Source organism: Ovis canadensis, chromosome 11 (genome assembly GCF_042477335.2).
Source record: "Ovis canadensis isolate MfBH-ARS-UI-01 breed Bighorn chromosome 11, ARS-UI_OviCan_v2, whole genome shotgun sequence".
NCBI classification, from domain to species: domain Eukaryota; kingdom Metazoa; phylum Chordata; class Mammalia; order Artiodactyla; family Bovidae; genus Ovis; species Ovis canadensis.
The window spans coordinates 52,753,080-52,773,919 of record NC_091255.1 but is presented as its reverse complement, the minus strand read 5'-3'; the positions used below and the strand labels follow the sequence as shown (position 1 = coordinate 52,773,919).

The window sequence follows — 20,840 nt, the reverse complement described above, 5'->3', positions numbered from 1 at the left end:
CCCCTCCCCCTCACCTCTCTAATAGAGAAAGTCACCACACAAGTCCAGAAAGGTTCAGCTTTCTCCACGTTTCCACGGTTGAGCAGGGGAGGGAGCTACGATTGCCTTCCTACTGGAATCACCACCCTGGAAAGATTTTCAGCCCCAGTCTTCTGAGCCCTGCTGCGCAGATTCACAAATGTAGGTTCTTTTGGCTACAAATGAGACACAGACGGGTAGGGAAGTAACCTAAATCCATGAACCATTTACAGCCCGCCATTGTGTACCTGCTGCATGGTGGACGCTGGGCTGCACATTCTACACAGTTCTTGTATCAATAGTCTGTCTGTCTGAATGTATATGGATGTGTGTGCGCATGTATGGTTTCATAAAACCACTGATGAGCGGGTTATACCTCTTGGCGGAGGACACTGAAGCTCATGATAGAACCAGGACTTTAACCCTCTGTGGTTTTCCCAAAGGACTGTTCAACACAGAGATGAACCAGGTGCAGTTTCTGCCCTCCTGAAGTTTCTGCCCTCCAAGGGATTGCTGATTGTCCAAGGATTGAACTGCCACCTCTTTGGGATTTGACCCCCCTCAGTGCCAGAGCGACGTGGCTGTTACGGAATCAGAGACTTTTCAGACTGGGACAAGATTTGTTCCTGGAATCAGTTGTTCCTTATAAAGACATTTAAGATAAGGACTGGCTGAGGAGGAGAGGATGCGGGGGAAGTGGAAGGCAGTGACTGTGTGTGCTGGGGCTGGAGGGGGAGTAGGGGAGGACTTCATGGGGTCAGCTTCACAGCCCAGCATTTGCTGGGTGGAGATGATGTTCTTAAATGGTTCAGCCCCTCAGGCAGTAGGAAGGAGGGAAGATGGGAGATAGCACACACCCTCGCCTTTCGGCACTGGTCTCTGAGATTCCAGGGTGGCTGGTTGGGGGTGGGGAGGGTAGTGTCCTCTACTAGCTCCTGGCGACCTGACTCAATAGCCTAGTGCTGCTGCCTCAGAGCTGCCGCCAGCATTCTCTGGCCTAAATCGCTTCCAGTTTGTTTAGTCAAAACCCTTGGCCCCAACATCAAAGCCCCTTTGGAGTTTCTGGGGGTTGTTGTTCTTATATGGCGTTTATTTCAGAGATGGTTCTTCTGTTACTGGCTGTGCGGGGTGGCACAGAAGGGGTTGCTGGGGCTCTTGATTATAGAGACAGCAGGTTGGCCTGGGTGGAGGGCTACCCGACAGTGTCCACGACAACTGTTCCCCGGACACTATCCCCCCATACGCCTGCCTGCCTCTGCCTGGGGAGAGCACAAAGGCAAGCTGCCTTCTCACCTGCCTAGGACCCCACAGAGAATTCTCACCTGCCTAGGGACCCACAGAGAAGCTGCCATTCCCTTCAAATTTATGCCAGACATTTGAGTCTGGCCTTCTCGGGGTCAAGTCTATGCCACCTCCCACAACCCCCATCCCAGCCCTGCCCTCAGCTCAGAACCCACAGACTCTCTCCAAGCCAACAGCTCTCCACTCTGCGCCTCCCCGTCTTAGTCCTTCTGGGCCTGGGCCTGGACCCCAGCTCCCTCTACACCTCCTTGCCATCTTCTAAAGAATCTCTGATTTTTCTTTTAATCTGATTGGTTGAATGTGTGCTCAGCAGTTTGACTGACACTTGGCTCCATTTGGCTCTGGAATCTGCACCGAGTTCCTGCCGGTTCTAGTAGGACCCCTCCATCCTGGGGTCCATTCTTCAGTGCCTGGCGTGGTGTGTGCACACAGAGAACAGGGATGCTGTGTCCGGGTGGTGGATGGAGGCGCTGCCTTCAGGGAAGCTGATAGCAAAGGATGCAAGGCTGGTGGCTGGGATGGAGGTAGAGCTCCGAGGACTTGCCCTGTGAGAAAATCTGCACCGAGTGAAGAGGAAGCCAACTCCAGGCCTTAGCTGTTCGCTAGAGCATGAACAAAGAAGAGAGAGAGAGAGGAAGAGAAGAGGACAGACGGTAAGAGGGCCAAGTGTTTGTAAGCAGTTGTTGAACATAAAAGTTTCCAACCAGGGGCATTCCCTGGCAGGTCCAATGGTTAGGGTTCTGAGCTCTCATTTTGGAGGGCTTGGGTTCAATCCTCGGTTGGGGACCTAAGATCCCACATCCCACAGGAAAAAGAGAGAGAGAAGTAAAAAGTTTTCGTAGCAAAAAACAAACAAACAAACAAACTACTTCTATTTAAAAAAAATGTACAACCACAAGCTACAAGGACAGTCCTCTCTGAGTCAAATACCTTCTTCCTAGGGAGTTCCTAAGAGCCGGAGGCGTCTCCATACCCTCCTGTCTACTCTCACTCCACCACCTCATTGACTTCTGTTTTTCTCTCCTTTCATCAACCCAGGCTATGCCCTTCTTGCCTTCTTAACTTCCTCTCTGCTGTCTCAAAAGGATCTATCTTGAGCGCACCAATGGTCACCTTTAGCCGCCGCCACCACCACCCCACCCTCACACACCATCCCCACCCCCACCCCACCCCCCCACCCCCCACACTCTCACCCCCACATTGGACAAATCCTTCACCATCACAATCACATGCTAAAAATGGGATCCCAGCTCTGGGAGGGGTGGAGGTAAGACTAGGAGTGGACTAGGATCCCCATCATGGGACAATGGCAAAGTCTCTGGGTCTGAATCTCCTGCATTCTGCACACACTTATGAGCCAAGAGCTAGGTCTTTACAGGGGCCCCAGTTAAGAACTTGGCTGACCACAGGTGAGCACCCTGCCCTGTGGACTTTCCCACAGGGAGCCTAATTCGTGGTTCCCCCAAGACGTGGTAATACAGAATGCCTGGAGATAGGCACCCCATCCCCAAACCAGTGTCTTTTTTTTTTTAATTTTAAAATCTTTAATTCTTACATGCATTCCCAAACATGAACCCCCCTCCCACCTCCCTCCCCATAACATCTCTCTGGGTCATCCCCATGCACCAGCCCCAAGCATGCTGTATCCTGCGTCAGACATAGACTGGAGATTTAATTCTTACATGATAGTATACATGTTAGAATGCCATTCTCCCAAATCATCCTACCCTCTCCCTCTCCCTCTGAGTCCAAAAGTCCGTTATACACATCTGTGTCTTTTTTCCTGTCTTGCATACAGGGTCGTCATTGCCATCTTCCTAAATTCCATATATATGTGTTAGTACACTGTATTGGTGTTTTTCTTTCTGGCTTACTTCACTCTGTATAATCGGCTCCAGTTTCATCCATCTCATCAGAACTGATTCAAATGAATTCTTTTTTATCTTTAATGTCCTAAGGAGCTGGTCTTCTGACTGCGGTGGGGGTGCGGAATTCCATTTTGAGCCACTCTCTTCCAGGGTGGCCCCTTGGCTCAGCCATCTAGCAGGTGTCTCCCTCTCCACCCCACTCTGTGCCCACCCCGCCTTGCAGACTTCTCATTAGTTAGTAATGTTAATGTGGCTGCAGTTAGTGATTAAAACCATTGGTTGGACTGAGGGTTAGCGATCAACATCCCTGGCATAGTTGCTAATCCCTTGGAAATATGGTTTTAATAATCACAGGGGAGGAGGTCAGGGTGGGTGGTCCTGGGAGCTGGGATCCAACGTCTCCTGCTCCCCCCAGCCCCTGGTTCCCGCGGTTACTCCTAGGCAGGCGCTCTGGGGTATGTCGGGGAAGAGGACTCACTTGGGAAGACTGGCCAACTCTGTGGCAGATGGAGGTGGTGCCTGGTACTCAGCTGCCTCTGCTAACAGGGCAGGGACAGGCTTGTGCCAAGGGTGTGGCTTGTGTAACTAAATGTGTGGAGTCAAGAGGCTTTAGCCACGTGGAAGGATTAATTCTGAGCCCTGGATGTCTCACTTCTATGCCAGATGCCCAGAGAGGAATCATGGGTCCCAAGGATCCCCTTACCAAAGGAACCCAGTTCCAGATGACATCCTCAGTCTCTCCCAGGCAGAAAAGCCTCAAGTTAGAAGAGCTCCATTTCTGTTCCCTTAGGTTTCTTGCATCTCCCGATCGTCCCATTCAGTCATCGAGTTTATGTAAGGCCTTTAATAATATATCATTATAATTGTCCTATGAACAATATAATAGCAGGCATATAATACATGTAAACTATGTAATAATATATTAAGTATAATAGTATAATTATTATGGTTAACATTTTATTGACTGCTTACTTTATCAGGCCCTTTATATAGATTACCTCTTGTATTCATAACACCCTGCCAAGCAAATTTTATTATCCTGTTTTTTATATGGAGAAATCTGAGACTCAGGAAGGTTAACTTGCTCAAGGTCATATAGCTAATAAGGGGTAAGGCCAGTATCAACCCTAGGTCTCTGGTTAATTCCAAACCCATTTTTTCCAAAGCCTAACACTGTAGGGAACTTAAACAGTATAACAGTACATTGTCAGCACCATTAAAACACTGATAACCTAGGACATCATACACACACACATACACTAACAGTTAGATGACAGCACGAAGTAGCTTCTGGAGGACTGATATCAGGCAGGATGGGCAAGGACGACTCAGGGAGTGGTATGGGGAGTAAATAACACAGTTGGGAGGAGGGGGAAGCCACCAAGGACGGCAGGAATCGCTGAAGACTTTGCAGAGGGAGGAGAGGGATTTGAAGGGTGGGTAGGAGTTGGTGGTGGGAGGGACAGGAGTAAAGGTACACAAGTGGGCATTGAGCAGAAGTGAGATCAGGCTGGTCTACTCCATCCTGATAACTTTTGTCTGCCCACTCGCCCTCCCTGTAAGCAGGCCTGCCCTTAACATCTGTGGGGCTTAGGGCAAGAAAACCAATAAAAAGCCAAGAACAGGGGCTTCCCTCATGGCTCAGTGGTAAAGAGTGTGCCTGCCAATGCAGGAGACACGGGTTTGATCCCTGATCTGGGAGGATCCCACATGCAGCGGAGCAACTAAGCAGGTGTACCACTGCTCCTGAGCCCAGGAACCACAACCACTGAGCCCGTGTGCCCTAGAGCCCCTGCTCTGCAACAAGGGAAGCTGCCAAAACGAGAAGCCCATGCACCGCAGCTAGAGCATTGCCCTGCTCACTGCAACTAGAGAAAAGCCCAGACAGTAACAAGACTCAGCAAGCCAAAAATAAATAAATAAATAATTTTTTTTTAAGCCGTGAACAAAAAATATCTAAATATTTAAAAGTTATATTGAGGACTCACTGCAAAGCACAGGGGATTCTGCTCAATATTATGTAACCGTAATAAGAAAAGAACTGGAAAAAGAATAGATATATGTAGGTGTGTAACTGAAGCACTTTGCTGTACACCTGAAACTAACACATTATAAATTATATAATTATAATTTACATTATATATATAATTATAGCAGCTCAACATTCAGAAAACTAAGATCATGGCATCCGGTCCCATCACTTCATGGGAAATAGATGGGGAAACAGTGGAAACAGTGGCTGACTTGATTTTTTGGGGCTCCAAAATCACTGCAGATGGTGACTGCAGCCATTAAATTAAAAGACGCTTACTCCTTGGGAGGAAAGTTATGACCAACCTAGATAGCATATTAAAAAGCAGAGACATTGCTTTGTTAACAAAGGTCTGTCTAGTCAAGGATATGGTTTTTCCAGTGGTCATGTATGGATGTGAGAGTTGGACTATAAAGAAAGCTAAGTGCCAAAGAATTGATGCTTTTGAGCTGTGGTGTTGGGGAAGACTCTTGAGAGTCCCTTGGACTGCAAGGAGATCCAAACAGTCCATCCTAAAGGAGACCAGTCCTGAGTGTTCATTGGAAAGACTGATGTTGAAGCTGAAACTCCAATACTTTGGCCACCTGATACAAAGAGCTGACTCATTTGAAAAGACCCTGATTCTGGGAAAGATTGAGGGCAGGAGGAGAAGGTGATGACAGAGGATGAGATGGTTGGATGGCATCACCGACTCGATGGAGATGAGTTTGAATAAACTCCGGGAGTTGGTGATGGACAGGGAGGCCTGGCGTGCTGTAGTCCATTGGGTTGCAAAGAGTCAGACAGGACTGAGTAACTGAACTGAACTGATAGTATATATCATTATAATTATATAATTATAAATTAACTAAATAAAATTAATAAATTAAATAATTAAATAAAAATAATAAAGAAATAAAAGTTACACATCAAATGTTTAAAAAGATCTATCTCTTACTTTGACAAATCTGCTTTCAAAATCACTGAAGTTTAGGGCTGGAATGTGGCAGCACCATCCCCTCCCCATCTACCCACTTTCTCTTCCCACCAGCAGTTCCTTTCTGCTCCACTCAGGTGAGGATACCTCCCCAGTCCCCATGTGCAAACCCCATCCACTCCTGAAGCCAGCCTGCCCTTGACCACTGTCAGCCCTGAGTGTATGGGCATGTGCACTTTGCCTGTCCTCAGTGGGTAGGATGGATGGAGAAAGAGGTCCACAGGCTTTGGAAACAGTCTGGGAAATTTCCTTAGATAGGAAATTGTGAGGATCAGCGAGGCCCTCAGCTCAGATACAAAATTTAAGGGATGCCATAAAACTCATTAATAATGATAAATAATCTTTTAATATGAACTTCCTTGCTGGTGCAGTGGATAAGAATCCACCTGCCAATGCAGGGAACACAGGTTCGATCCCCAGTCGGGAAGATTCCACATGCTGTGGAGCAACTAAGCCTGTGCACCACAACTACTGAGCCTGTGTACTGCAACTACTGAAGCCCGTGTGCCCAGAGCCTGTGCTCCACAAGGAGAGAAACCACCCCAATTAGAAGCCCTATTCACCTCAAGGAAGAGTAGCCCCCACTCACCGCAACTAGGGAAAGCCCATGGGCAGCAATGAAGACCCAGCAGAGCCAAAAATTAACAAATAAAATTATAAAAGGGAAGCCCCTGAGGATACATTTTTAAAATATTTTACGGCAATATTTTTTAAGAATTAATATGAATGACCCATAATAAACAAAATATCAAAAATTTTAGTAAAGATGGGTTTAGTATTACTGATTTCTTTTTGACTCAGATTTCAATATGGTTCCACACCGTGTTTGGCTAGAAACCCAGAGAATGGTCTAGAAGAGAGAGTAGAGAGAGCCATGTAGACTCCGGGTATGTGCATCTCATGGACTCTGCTCTGTGGAGTGTAAAGCACCTGGAGGCTCCCAGAACAAAGGACCCTCTTGTCCAGAGCTGAGGAGTGATGCATACTAACTGTGAGCTCCTTGAAGGGCATCCAGCATCTAGCAAAGAATCTAGCATGTAGCAGGTGCTCAATAAGTACTTCTTGAATAAGCAGATGAATAGCACTAACTTCCACAGTCATCACAGTCAGACTCATCACAAGGTTCCTGGGACAGAGGCTCTCAGCGCAGCCCCAGCACCTTGTTATCATCACCTTGTGGGTCAGGGCCATAAGTCGAGGCACAGAGGCAGGGAACGTGTCGAGAGTTAGAGAGGAGACTGACTGAAGGTCCTGGACCGGCTGAGGGCAGAAGGAGGTCAGGCCGTGTTTGAAGAGCCGGTGAGGGAGATCCAGGTGAGATGGACAGAGGTCTCAGAGGCTCAAGCAGAGCAGGGTGTGGAAGACCAGAAGAAGGGGGAGGGGATCCCGGCTTAGGGTAGTGGGAGATGTGGAAGGGAGGGTGGAGCTAGTTCTGGGAGGACCAAGGGGCAGGCCAGGGATGGGATGCAGGGAAGGGAGCTACAGAGCCTGGCAGGATGAGCACAGGATCTGGAAGGAGTGACGGGTGTGTGAGTTTCTGTTCAGTAAGAGTAGAGGCCTGGAGAAAGGGAGGGAAAGCCTCCAATGGGAATCCCAGGAGCCAAGAACAGGTCCGTTCCTCCCCACCGACTCGAGTTACACACTGGTGTTTCCTATTTCAGGCCCTAAGCCCTAGGCGATTCTGGCCTCCACCCCCTCCTCCCTCCCTCTTGCTTCCACCTTCCCCAGGGAGGGACAAACACACTTGATATATGAAGTGTTTCCACCTCCACGCTTGGGAATCCCACAAAGGCTTCAGTGTGTGGCGGCCCCTCCTCTTCTCCCCGCAACCCCTCCCCTTCCTCCTTCTGTCTGAGAATCTGGGAATGCCTCCTTTTCCTGGGGGTGTCAGAGAGAAGGTGGACTGGCTGTGGGTGGGGAGGTTCCCTGCCCTCTCTAGCTGTGTCCCCCCATGCTCTGGAGGCTGGGTTGGTGTGGATGAGTGCTGGGACCGTAGGATGGTGATCACTGGTTTCTTTGGGGACCTTTCTGGTGGACCAGTGGTTAAGACTCTGCACTTCCAATCCAAAGGCTGCAGGTTCGATCCCTGGTCAGGGAACCAAGATCCCACATTTGGCAGGGTGCAGTCAATAAAACAAAAACAAAAATCTGCTTTCTTTAGCTTCCCATGAGGGCTAGGTTCCAGAGCTCAGAGAGGTGGGTGGGAGGACTTCGCTTCTAATCTACCTCTTTACTTACTCTGTCCACCTCACTCCTTACTGCTAAAGACCCTCCCTCAGGTCAGGGGAGTGTTTTACATCCCCCTTTCCTCCAAATAGGAACCCAAAGGAGAAAGAAAACTGAGTTTTCAAGTGCCAGGCAGTGTGCTAGCCCATTTTACATTTCCTTCCTGAAAAGCCTTTGAAGTAGGTATTTCTCAGCCACAGACAGGGTGAGGCAAGCAAAGTTGGAGGCAGTATGGCCCAGGGTTCAAGACCAGGGATTTGGGTGGCAGACAGACCTGGGAACAATCCCTGCTCTTGGCCTCCTGAGCTGTAATGAAGGGGTCAATGCTTTTATCCCCCAAAACCTGTTTCCCGTCCCTATAGGAAGAAGATAAGATTCTTCATGGGCTTTTGGAAGTATTAAATGAAATATGGTGTATGAAATATTAATTCCTGGCAAGTGGGATATAGTAGATGCTGAGGTTATTTTTGCAAAGTCCCATATCTGGTAGAGGGCAGAGCAATCCCTCAGCTTTCCACTCCCAGAAAAGGCTCTTCTCAGATGCCAGGAGCCCTGGGGCTAGGTGCCCAGAGAAGGAGGGGAGAATGAGGCTAGGGAGAGGCAGCAAGCGTAAGTGTGTGTGCACACACACACACACACCCCGAAGAGAGAACTCCCTTCCAATCCCCAGGGACCCTCTATGGAAGTACAGATGGTGTAAGGACACCAAAAGAGCCTGAAGTCAGGGAACCCTGAGGACACAAACATCCCCCCTCCCACCCACAGGCGGAGGAAGGACCCATGCCAACACAGTGTGTGGTCTCTTGGGCCAGCTCCTCCTCTGACTCAGGGAGAGGCAGCAGCTGGCCCCGGGCCACACCAGCCACTCATGCCGCCAGCCACACCACATGTGTCCATCACTCTAACTCTTCTCACCACCAATGGTACAGCAAAGAGTGGAAACGGGCACACTGGGTATCTGGGCTAACATATCCCTGGTGGCTCAGTGGTAAAGAGTCTGCCTGCAATACAGGAGTTGCAGCAAACACAGGTTTGATCCCTGGGTCAGGAAGATCCCCTGGAGAAGGGCATGGCAACCCACTCCAGTATTCTTGCCTGGAGAATCCCATGGACAGAGGAGCCTGGTGGGCTACAGTCCATGGGGTCGTGAAGAGTCAGACATGACTGAAACCACTGAGTACGCATGCATACATGCATGAGTGAGGTTACAAGCTGAGCATGCAAACACAGATATCAGGCATCCATGTAGGGGATATGCTATGGGTTTATGTACATTACTTCCTACCTATATGCTGTGTGCATACACATTTGTGGTCACACACCTTCCAGACTTACCCGGGGGTCCCTGGGTGCCTGTGTGTACCGTGTGCCAGGATATATGTGTGTGTCCACGTGTGTGACTGCATGTCAGACAAACTCCCCGGAGCTGAAACTCCGCAGGAAGGGTCAGATGGCAGTCTGAGACACTTTTCATGTGTCAGGAAAACTAGGCTCCCCTTTCAGGAAGCCTTCCCAAGCAAAATAAACTAGCCCAGCTCCTGGGGCAAAGGGGGAGGGAGCAGGGGATGAGGAAAGAGAGAGGGTGACTGAGCAGGGTGGAGGAGGTCACAGAGCCAGGCAGTCAAATGACACCCGTTTGACCCCACCTCATGACCCCATCCTGATCTCTGGAAATTCTGTTCCTTTCACTTTGTCCTAAGAGGGCTTTGTCCTCTTGCTTCTCTTCAGATCTTTTTTCTCCTTTCCATCTCTCTCCTCTCCCTGCTCTGCCCTTCTCCCTCCAATTTCCTCTTTTCCTCCCAACTCCTACTGCTCTGGCTGCCTGCCAATCACCTCTGCTGTTCTCTCACCTCCACTGCAGGAGTCAGGACCAGGGTCCACCTATGAGAACAGGTGGTCAGAAAATCCTGATAAGCAGCAGTACAGGTGTACCAGTTGTTTTTAAGAAGCCCCTGCCTGGTGCCTCCAGCAATGGAGGGGCTTTTTATCTGTTGATAACTGACTACACCACTTATCAGATGTTTATTTAACACCTGGTTGTGCCAGGTACCATGGTTGGCTCTGCTGCTGCTGCTGCAGCTAAGTCGCTTCAGTCGTGTCCAACTCTGTGCGACCCCATAGACGGCAGCCCACCAGGCTCCCATGTCCCTGGGATTCTCCAAGCAAGAACACTGGAGTGGGTTGCCATTTCCTTCTCCAATGCATGAAAGTGAAACGTGAAAGTGAAGTCGCTCAGTCATGTCTGACTCTCAGTGATCCCATGGACTGCAGCCTTCCAGGCTCCCCCATCCATGGGATTTTCCAGGCAAGAGTACTGGAGTGGGGTACCATTGCCTTCTCTGATGGTTGGCTCTAGAACTACAATAAACAGGCTCTGCCTCATGAAAATTTCAGATGCTAGGCGAGTCAGAAATTAATCAAAATCACATACATAATGTAAAATTAAAACAAGGGAGTTCCCTGGTGGTCCAGTCATTAGCACTTCGTGTTTTCACTGCCATGGCCCAGGTTCAATTCCTGGTAGGAGAACTAGGATCCTACAAGCCACATGGTAAAAAAAAGAAAAACATCATTGAGGTCTTCAAAGGAATATACATATGTGTGGTGAGAGCCTCTAATGCGGGAGTTAACTTGGTCAGTGATGGGAAAGATTCACTAAAAAAGTGATGAGTCTAGGTTTGAGGGAAAAGTAAGACTTAACCAGACCAAGGAGCAGAGGGAGCGGGCATGATGTAAGACATTATTGTATTGTTGCAGATAAAGCGAACAGTGTAAGCAAAGGCCCTGGGGCCAGAGGGAAGGAGGGCCTTTCCTATAATTGAAGAAACTCTTGAGTGGTGAGGAGAGAAAAGGAACTTAGATGAGGCTGGAGCAAGCCACACATGCTCTCCTAGGCTGTGTTAAGGATCATTCATCTTGACAAAATGCCAATATGGTCTATAAATATGAATAATTTTTTTTAATTTAAGAAAATAAAAATTCATTAAGACTCTTAAATGATTTTATGTTTCTTCACCACGACAGCAACCACACATATTTGAAGAACAATAGTGCATGAATTTGCCAACAAAGGTCTGTCTAGTCAAAGCTATGGTTTTTCCAGTAGTCATGTATGGATATGAGAGTTGGACCATAAAGAAAGCTGAGCACCAAAGAATTGATGCTTTTGAACTGTGGTGTTGGAGAAGACTCTTGAGCATCCCTTGGACTGCAAGGAGATCCAACCAGTCCATCCTAAAGGAAATCAGTCCTGAATATTCATTGGAAGGACTGATTTTGAAGCTGAAGCTCCAATACTTTGGCCACCTGATGCGAAGAACTGACTCATTTGAAAAGACCGTGATGCTGGGAAAGATTGAAGGCAGGAGGAGAAGAGGACGATAGAGGATGAGATGATTGGATGGCATCACCGACTCAGTGGACATGAGTTTGAGTAAACTCCGGGAGTTGGTGATGGACAGGGAGGCCTGGCATGCTGCAATCCATGGGGTCGCAAAGAGCCAGACACGACTGAGCAACTGAACTGAACTGAGTGCGTGGATCTGGGAGACAGTGGAAACTGTGCAATCTAGAGGTGATGTTTGGTCCAGGGCCCCCACAGGTGGAGGGTCACTGTGCTGGGGAAGAGCAGAAAGGAGGGGATAGAGAATCCCCTCTGTGTGTTGCTAGGGTCTGGGTCAGACGGAAAAGGCCAGGCTGAGCTCAGCTCTATACACTCTCCTCCCGCAAGATCTAACTCTGCCCCTCTGCCACCCTAGCCATGTGCTTAGCCCCTAACAGCTGGGATGGCTTGTTGGTGGGCGGAGGGGGAGTGGAGCCAGCCGGCAGGGCTGGGAAAGGGATAAGACAGCTGAGCAGTTGGGGGGCAGGGCTGGGGGGTGGGAGGAGAAGGAACAGAGTGCTACTCAAAGCAGGGCCCAGGGACTTGTTGGAAATTCCCAGCCCCCACCCTTGACCTCCTGACCTCATGAATCAAAATCTTGAAGTGAGGTAGCCTCTACAGCATCATGTTTTGTTTTGTTTTTAATATTTATTTATTTGGCTGCACCAGGTCTTAGTTGTGGCATTGAACTCTTAGTTGTGGCACGCCAGATCTAGATTCCTGACCAGGGATTGAACCCCGGGCCCCCTGAATTGGGAGCATGCAGTTTCAGCCACCGGTTCACCAGGGAAGGACCGCTATGGCCTTGTATTTTAACAGGCCCACCAGGTGACACTCAGGCTAAAGTTTAGGAACCAGTGGTGTAGAGGAGCAGGAAGTGAGAAGTTAAATCCTCATTTGACCATCCAGTCAGCCATCCAGCCATCACCTATGGCTGGGTACTCTTTTCATGGAAGCCTTTCTGAAGGAAAGACACAGAGATGGAAATAACAGGGCTGTTTTAGGCCCAACCCTACCCCCAGTCTCTCCCCAGCCCCTGTCTGGCCTCTTGTTCTGGGTGGGGGCCCCATCCCAGTCTGTGTGGGGGTGGGGTGGGAGAGGGGAAGTGTATCAAGAAGGGGGTGGGGTGGGGGAGGGGAAATGTCTCAGGAGGGGTGTCAGGCGGGGCTTCCTGGCAGACCCAGCTGTCCTTTCCAATCCACAATGCACCCCCACACCCCAGCTCCCTCACAGCAAGCACACCCAGCAGCTGCAGAACCGCCCAGCCTGGCCCAACTCTCCCCACCATCCCCCTGCTCGGGAGAAGTGGAGTTCAACCTGTTCTTCCCCATGATGCTCCCGGACCTACCACAGCCTGGAACCATGACATCTCCCAAACCCTCCTCTCCTTCCCCACAGACCTCCGCTTCTTGAGGGTACTGGGGAAAACTGTCAGGAGCCACATCCTCGCCTGCTGTGCCTCCAGCCTGAGCCCTAGACCCAGCTGTCAGCCCCTCAGGTCACAGCCCACCCCCACCGAACGCCACCCCACACTGTGGGTGGGATCGCATCTCCACACAGGCCAAGCAGCTGGCTGGGCCACCTGCCTCAGGAGAGACCAAATGGAAGGCGGGGAGGAAGGGCAGGGGTGGGGGAGGCTCTGAGGGAGAGGAAGCTGGGGTGAGAGGGCTGGGGTCAGGAGGCCTAGGCTGTTAGAGCTGGAAGGGATCTCAGGGATCCAACCGGTTCAGTCTGGACAATTTACAACCCCCTCCCAGAAGCAGAGAGAGTCTGGGCATCTGTGCATCGAAAAGTGCCATCCCCTAAGCGACCCAAGGGCACTTCATTCCATGGGGTCTTCCTTGAATTAATGGCACATTTCTTCTCCCCCATCACTCATTTTACTATTCCTAACTGCCCACGAATGATGCAAAGTTTATTAGGTCATCTCCTATTCACTCCATGTTTATAACTTTTTGTGTCTGAGGAGCGTGTGTGTGTGTGTGTGTGTGTGCTCAGTCGTGTCCGACGCTGCAACCCCATGGACTGTAGCCTGCCTTGCTCCTCTGTTTATGGAATTTTCCAGGCAATATATAAAAAAACTGCCTCCACCATCAGACTGGGGGCTTCCCAAGGACAGACGATCTGTCTCTACCATCGGTCTAGGCGTTCCTAGGGCACAAATGATGTCTCCCTTTCATGAGAATAGAAGTTCCCCAAGGGCAGGGGCCACCTCCCTTATTAGACTGGGGTTTCCTAAAAGCAGGCAATGATTCTCCAGAATTCTGTGGGCCTCCTTTCACCTTCATGATTCTCTTCAGCAGACACAGCCTGCTATTAGTCCCTTAGCTATGTGGTCTGGGACCTAAGAGCACAGAGGCCCTTGAATAAGGAGCCCTCAGTTTGGAGACTATCTTCCCAGAATGGCTAGTGGCATTTGGAGTCACTGGGCCATGGCTTTGGGACTCGGGAATTGTGACAGCTGTTTCCACTCCTTGCCCATCCCCAAATTTTTGTCACACTCATAAACCAGCCTTGATGTTAGGTGGTTCCTGTCCCACCGGCCCTCCTGAGAAATTCTCTGTTTTGAAGGGAGCTCTCTCTCCCTAAGCTCCAGATCCTGTGTACCGACCAAGTCCTGTGGGGAAGAAGAGGGAGAGGAGAGGCCTACCTTCCTCCTTTGGCCGAGGCCCGCCTCAGGATGGCTAAGGCAGATGACCCCTCCCCAAAGCTCCCCAGGCCCCCGTCCCCAGTGACCTTCCCTCACTCATCTGTCCCAGCCCCTCCCCACCATCTCCCATGACAAGTTGCGATGATGGTTCGGCAAAGACATCAAAGCTAACCCACCCTCTAAGGAATCGGTCACAGAAACTTCCTCTCTGCTCGCTAAAGAGGGTGCTGAAATTTATGTCACAGCTCCCAACCTACCAAAGTTTGAGTGGAGTTCGTTCTGGAGTCTTTCTGGTGTTATCATCCTGCGCATCTAATGACCCCAAGCCCCCAGCCAGCGATGTGGCAGGATCTGAGTGACACAGTCAATACAGGATACCTCGGTCCTCCTGCAGGGGATCCTCCCGCAGTCTCTTCCCACACTGTGCCAGGCCTCACAGTGCACCGGGCGCCTCTGCAGGTGTCATCCTGAGAACATACAGGTGACAGGCTGGCTAGCAGTGCTTCCTCCTCCACTCCCTTCTGCACAGAGTTAGAGCACTGTCCACATTCACACTGTGTGTGTGTGTGCGTGTGTGTGCGTGTGTGTGTGTGTATGACTAACCCCACCCCACTCCATACTATTAAGGATGAGCTTTTTAAAATCCTTTCATTTTTTTAAAATATTTATTTATTTATTGGTTGTGCAGGGTCTTCAGTGCTGTGAAGACTTTTCTCTAGTTGTGGGGCGCGGGGGCTATTCTCTAGTTGCAGTGTGCTCGGGCTTCTCGTTGAGGTGGCTTCTCTTACTGCAGAGCATAGGCTCTAGGGCTCTCGGGCTTTAGTAGTTGCGGCACGAGGGCTCAGTAGTTGCAGCTCTAGAGCACAGCCCAAGTACCTGTGGAGTGGTGCACAGGCTTATCCCGTGGCATGTGCGATCTTCCCAGCTCAAGGATTGAACCTGTGCCTCCTGCATTGGCAGGCAAATTCTTTACCACTGAGCCACCAGGAAGCCCGAAGGATGAGCTCCGAATGGTCAGGGTCCTTATTCACTTTTGTGGCCCTGGTAAGCAGCAGAGCACGTGACATATAGTAGTCATCAAGTCTGCGGGATGGATGGACAGATACATGGACAAGTAAAGGAACATGACCTATATAGATAACCCTAGAAGGTGCTTGAGGGCTTCCCTGGTGGCTCAGTGGTAAAGAATCCACCTGCCAATACAGGAGACTTGTGTTCAATCCCTGGGTGGGGAAGATCCCCTGGAGAAGGAGATGGCAAGCCACTCCAGCTTTCTTGCCTGGGAAATCCCGTGACTGGAGGAGCTTGGCAGGCCACGTCCATGCCGTCGCAGAGTCAGACATGGCTTAGTGACTAAGCAACCATAATAACAAGGTTTTTAGGACAGACCCTATCCCAACTTGAGGGTAAAGAAAGTAAGGCTGAGAGAGGTAAGAAATGCATCCAAGGCCTCAGAGCTAAGCAGTGGAGATGGAACACCGTGCCAGGTCTTTGGGGTACTGTACCCTATAGCAGTGCTAGATACTCAAAACCAGGGCCCAGGATGCCCACATGCTGGGCACCGCACACAGCTGAGCAGGTCACACGGGGCCGAGCCCCTCGCTCCGGACCTCTGTCTCCTTGGTAGATGGCACCCCCTGGAGTTGTGGCAGGTTGTGACCCATGTGGCTGCCTCCATACTCTCACCTCAGCCCACTCTGTGCACACATTCAAGCAGTTGGGGCAACAGCAGTTCATCCACTCCTGCTCCTCCTCTCTCATTGCCAGGGTGCCAGCCAGCGGGAGTTCCTGCAGGGCCGTGTGAGGATCCCTGAGGAGGACACAGCACCCCGTCCCAGGACCCCTGGGTGCCTCCCACCTCCCCAGGTAGGAGCACTTCTGTCAAACCTCACCATGGCCGCCTCGGGTCCCCCTCTAAGTGCCCACACTCCATCCACACAGGCACATGGACGCCTCGCAAGGGAGGTGTGGGGGTCCAAATCTCCAAGCACCTGTCTGAGACTCAACTGGAGCAGGGGGCTGAGGACTAAGGGCTGGCCTAGGCCCACCCCTCCTTCTTGTAGCAGAGCCTTGTACCCCTCCACTCGTGTGCGGGGGCCCTGGCCCCTCCCGGGGAACAAGGCTGGGATTAATAAGCGGCCCAGCTCCCTCCCCTAATGGGCTCCAGCTGCACAAACATTCCCAGAATTCAGAGCCGGCTCTGTCTGGGGCGGACCAGGCCTCAGCCCCAGCATTCCTGGACCCCTCCCCCCCAAGTCTGGGACAGCTGCTCCGGAACTCCGGCAACTGGCTGGGGATCGAATCCCAATTCGGCTTTTCCAGAGGTGGGGGGCATTGGAATGGCTGGGGCGGGGCGGGGCGGGGCCGGCAGGGGCGGGGGCGGGGGTTGCGGAGAGGAGTGTGTGGAGGCGGAGAGAAGGGAAGAGGTGAACTCTGAAGGGACACCTCAGGAGTTCCTGCCCTACCTGCCCCTTAACCCTCCCGCTCTGCTGCCCACCGTCCCCCCCTCAACAGCGCTCACATTCTGAGTCCTGGGTTCCAGGGGCCCCGACTCTGTCTTACCTGATTCGTCTCACCAGGCAGTGCCCTTGGCTGGCAGTACCCTGGAGGAGGTGACTCGGCAGGGTGGAGAGGAAACATAAACATTTCCCCTTGTGTTTTAAGAGATCCAGCCGTGTCCTGGCAGGAGCTTCACTCAGATTCTTATCAAGAAGTGGGAGGCAGTGGCAAAAGCAGCAGGAAGAAGGAGGAAAGTGAGGGGCTTACTCTCTCATTGCCCGCTCAAGGAGGGACATTCAGGGACCCAGTGAAAGGAGTCCTGGGTGGACAAAGCTGCGCCTGTACGGATGACAGCCGTGCACCTGTCTCTCTTCTTGATCCCACCCCTGGATCTGGGGCCAAGGCTGGTCATTCAGCTGTCCTGGCTCAGGCACCACCAGTTAGGCCAGTTTGGGGGACACCAAGGGCTGAGGCCAGGTGAGGAGCCTTGTGACTTGTGTTTGTGCCAGGGTTTGAGTGCATAGTGGGGGGTGACTGTGGAGAGCACAGGCGACCCCCGTGGAGACATATGTGTGCCTTTCTGGGTGTGCACAGTGCGTGAACAGCTGTGTTAAGTGGCACCACCTGACGGTGTTTGCAGGTGGAGGAGTGTGTGTGCCTGTGCACGTCGACCTCTCAGTGTGCAGAAGTGGGCTTTGTGAGTTCCTCACTGATTAGGAAAGACTGCCTGCTGGCCAACCCTCTCCCTGGGGGAAGTGCCCTTACCCTGAGCCATGCGCTGGAGAGAAGCAGAGAAGAGAGAATGGTAAAGAGAAAAGGGAGAGACTTCCCTGGTGGTCCAATGGCTAAGACTTCACATCCCCAATGCAGGGGGCCTCGGTTCCATCCTTGGTCAAGGAACTAGATCCCACATGCTGCAACTAAGAGTTCACATGCCAGCAGTGAAGATCCCACATGCCACAACTAAGACCTGGTGCAGTCAAGGAAATAGTTATATATGTACTTAAAGAAAACAGCTCGGTGTCATGAGACCCTCAATTGCACATGTTTTAAAAAGAAAAGGGAACTCAGAGAGGGCAGAGCTGGAGGCTGAGAACACCAACTTTGGAGTTTCGAAATTTGGCTTCTGGCCTCAGCTCTTCCATGAACCAGCTGGAAACTTTGGACAAGTGACTTCCCTGGGCTGGGACTTTGTTTCCTTATCTTGAATATGAGAAGGTTGGACTAGTCTCTTCTGAGTCCCTGCTTAGATTCCATGGTGACTAGAGCTGAGTTTAGGGGCACAGGAAAGGAGCTCCATCCCCGTGGGGCTTGGAGAAATGGGCTGTAAGGCAGGGCACAGGGAAAAATCAACAGGGACCTCATGGAGAATCTACAGGAGGGGCAATTCAGAGGAAGGGGGTAGTCCCTGCCCTGGGAACCGCTAAATACATCTAATCCACTAGACAGGGAGGCAGATAATGGCAGACACTCTCCCAGCAGGCTGGGTTCTTGGTGGCAGTCCTGTGTTAGAAGAGAAGAGGGTCACTGAGACAGAAAGCCTGCGGTTAGTCATGGACATGCAGCAAACACATATGCTCTCCTCACCCAGCCCCTGCTGAAGAATGCAGACAGACCTCTCAGGTCTTCGTCCCCATCAATCACCTGCCCACATCACATCATCTGCTTCCTTGTGGCCCCTGCCACAGGGAAGAAAGGTCTTCTTGGAGGCACAGAGGGGACAGTATCTGAGCCATTTAACTCTTCCTTACTCATCTCCACCTCCAGCTCCTTCCTGAGATGGAGAGAGAGAATGAGATGAGACCTTCCTCCTGGTATAAAAAAAGAAACTGGAGAGTTTAAGTTGGGGACTGAAACTCAGGAATTGGGCCTCATTTAGGATGCTCTCCAGGCTTCCCTGGCGGCTTAGATGGTAAAGAATCTGCCTGCAATGCGGGAGACTCGGGTTCGATCCCTGGGTCAGGAAGATCCCCTAGAGAAGGGTGTATCAACCCACTCCAGTATTCTTGCCTGGAGAATTCCATGGACAGAGGAAACTGGTGGGTGGGCTACAGTCCATGGCATGGCGAAGAGTCAGACACAACTGAGCAACTAACACAGGTGTACACACAGGATGCTCTCCTAGTAAACCTTATTAGCCATTCATTTAGCATTGAGAGAACAGCCACTTTGTATTCAGGCCTGCATTAGAAAATGAAGAATACAAAGAAATCACATTTCCCCCAAGAGTATGATGTCAGAAAAAAATACCTTCCCACAAATCAAAGGTGGAGTTGGAACAAATCCTAGGCTAACTTAAGAAAATAGTTATCAATCCACAATGGATGTCAGAGCTCTTGGTGTGGACAGGGGAGAAACAAGAGTCCAGGACACCTGAACCTCCTAGATCAAGTCTGCAGACTATAAAGCTGCAGGTAAACTAGCAGAGATATTGGGGATTTTAACAATGAAAAGAAGGAAGCGGCTGACTATGGTAATGGAACTCTAGGGTAGAGATTCAAAATTGGTTCAAAATTGGGAAAGGAGTATGACAAGACTGTATATTGTCACCCTGCTTATTTAACTTATATGCAGAGTACATCATGCGAAATGCTGGGCTGGATGAATCACAAACTGGAATCAAGACTGTTGGGAGAAATATCAACAACCTCAGATATACAGATGAAATTGCTCTAATGGCAGAAAGTGAAGAGGAACTAAAGAGCCTCTTGATGAGGGTAAAAGAGGAGAGTGAAAAACGCTAACTTAAAACTCAAAATTCAAAAAAATAAGATCATGGTATCCAGTCCCATTAGTTCAGTTCAGTTCAGTTCAGTCGCTCAGTCATGTCCGACTCTTTGCGACCCCGTGAATCGCAGCACGCCAGGCCTCCCTGTCCATCACCATCTCCCGGAGTTCACTCAGACTCACGTCCATCGAGTCCGTGATGCCATCCAGCCATCTCATCCTGGGTCGTCCCCTTCTCCTCCTGCCCCCAATCTCTCCCAGCATCAGAGTCTTTTCCAGTGAGTCAACTCTTCGCATGAGGTGGCCAAAGTACTGGAGTTTCAGCTTTAGCATCATTCCTTCCAAAGAAATCCCAGGATTGATCTCATTCAGAATGGACTGGTTGGATCTCCTTGCAGTCCAAGGGACCCTCATGAGTCTTCTCCAACACCACAGTTCAAAAGCATCAGTTCTTCGACGCTCAGCCTTCTTCACAGTCCAACTCTCACATCCATACATGACCACAGGAAAAACCATAGCCTTGACTAGACGGACCTTAGTCGGCAAAGTAATGTCTCTGCTTTTGAATATACTATCTAGGTTGGTCATAACTTTCCTTCCAAGGAGTAAGTGTCTTTTAATTTCATGGCTGCAGTCACCATCTGCAGTGATTTTGGAGCCCCCAAAAATAAAGTCTGACACTGTCTCTACTGTTTCCCCATCTATTTCCCATGGAGTGATGGGACCAGATGCCATGATCTTCATTTTCTGAATGTTGAGCTTTAAGCCAACTTTTTCACTCTCCTCTTTCACTTTCATCAAGAGGCTCTTTAGTTCCTCTTCACTTTCTGTCATAAGGGTGGTGTCACCTGCATATCTGAGGTTATTGATATTTCTCCCGGCAATCTTGATTCCAGCTTGTGTTTCTTCCAGTCCAGCATTTCTCATGATGTACTCTGCATATAAGTTAAATAAGCAGGGTGACAATATACAGCCTTGATGTACTCCTTTTCCTATTTGGAACCAGTCTGTTGTTCCATGTCCAGTTCTAACTGTTGCTTCCTGACCTGCATACAGATTTCTCAAGAGACAGGTTAGGTGGTCTGATATTCCCATCTCTTTCAGAATTTTCCACAGTTTATTGTGATCCACACAGTCAAAGGCTTTGGCATAGTCAATAA

At 50.3% G+C, this 20,840-nt stretch overlaps 1 long non-coding RNA gene across 1 annotated transcript; it reads right to left on the bottom strand.

Annotated features, from left to right (window-relative positions):
• Window positions 1-1,087: 1,087 nt before the first annotated feature.
• LOC138414749 (uncharacterized) lies at window positions 1,088-17,305 on the bottom strand. The gene is made up of 2 exons (XR_011246957.1): window positions 17,017-17,305; window positions 1,088-1,922 (listed from the first exon to the last, which is right to left on the bottom strand). It is a non-coding gene; the product is annotated as an uncharacterized lncRNA (long non-coding RNA).
• Between the last annotated feature and the right edge of the window lie 3,535 nt (window positions 17,306-20,840).